The sequence below is a fragment of the Canis lupus genome, unplaced genomic scaffold (assembly GCF_011100685.1).
Source record: "Canis lupus familiaris isolate Mischka breed German Shepherd unplaced genomic scaffold, alternate assembly UU_Cfam_GSD_1.0 chrUn_S1566H1755, whole genome shotgun sequence".
NCBI classification, from domain to species: domain Eukaryota; kingdom Metazoa; phylum Chordata; class Mammalia; order Carnivora; family Canidae; genus Canis; species Canis lupus.
The window spans coordinates 65351-66610 of NW_023330406.1; positions in this window are offsets into that span (position 1 = coordinate 65351).

Consider the following 1260-nt stretch of genomic DNA (forward strand, 5'->3'; position numbering starts at 1 on the left):
AGACCTATCGAATGTAGAAAGCGCTAGATTGAAGTCAAGTATAAGTGTATTATCTAAGTATGTCTTAAATATGGTCAGTTGGCAGGGGCCTGGACGCCCCGGGGGCAGGGCCGCTGATCTGCTCTGCTTGGGACAGGAGCCTCCTCACTGTCCTGGGCCCTTCTTTCCTCTGCCTGTCCCAGGGGGGAGGCCGGATCCTGGGCTGTGTCCCCGGCGCCCTGTGCTCCCGGGCCTGCGCTGTTGAATTAGTGCTCCTGGGCCGCACAGCTCCCTCTGCATGGAGCCTCCGCCTGAGCCCCCCCGAGCTGCTCCCGGGTCCAGCCAGGTGCACTGCAGCCCTTTAGTGAGCTCCGTGTACTCTCCCCAGGGCGCAGGTGTCTGTTAGTGTCCCAGGGAGCCTGAGGGCACCCCCGCCCTCCTGGGGTCCTGCTTGAACTCCCTGCGAGTGCCTTTCGTCCTGGGAAGATTGGTGAAGCTTCTACTTCTCCCGGACGGGGCTTTCTTGTCCTGGGGGCACTCGCCCCGGCCTTAAACCGGCTCCTCACGGGCCCCTCCCCCTTGGATGCCTTTTGTTTCTTTATTAATTTTTTCCCCTTTCCCCCCATCCTCCTGCCTTGATAGAAGCGTGAACTCTTCTCACTGTAGCATTCTTTAAATCTCAGGCTGAATTTGTATATTTTCAGGATGACTTGAAGGTTATCTGGGTAATTTGGTGGGGACAGGTGACTTGGGGACCCTACTCTTCTACCATCTTGGCCCGCCTCCTATAGTCTCATTTTTTTTTAAATTTTTTAAAAAATTTATTTATGATAGTCACACACACACAGAGAGGCAGAGACACAGGCAGAGGGAGAAGCAGGCCCCATGCACCGGGAGCCCAACGTGGGATTCTATCCCGTGTCTCCAGGATCGTGCCCTGGGCCAAAGGCAGGCGCTAAACCGCTGTGCCACCCAGGGATCCCTTTAATCACTTCTTATAGTTAGAATTATTCCTTCTCAGTTCTATGAAGTTACTTTGAGATACATTTTTTTTCAAGATTATATTTATTTTCAAATGAGACATACAGAGAGAGGCAGAGACATAGGCAGAGGGAGAAGCAGGCTCCCTGTGGGGTGTGCGATGCAAGACTTGATCCTAGGACCCCGGGATCATGACCGAAACCAAAGGCAAGATGCTCAACCACTGAGCCACTCATGGGCCCAGAAGACTACATTTCCACACCCTGGAGGCTTTTGCAAATGTCCACAAATGTTCAGCCA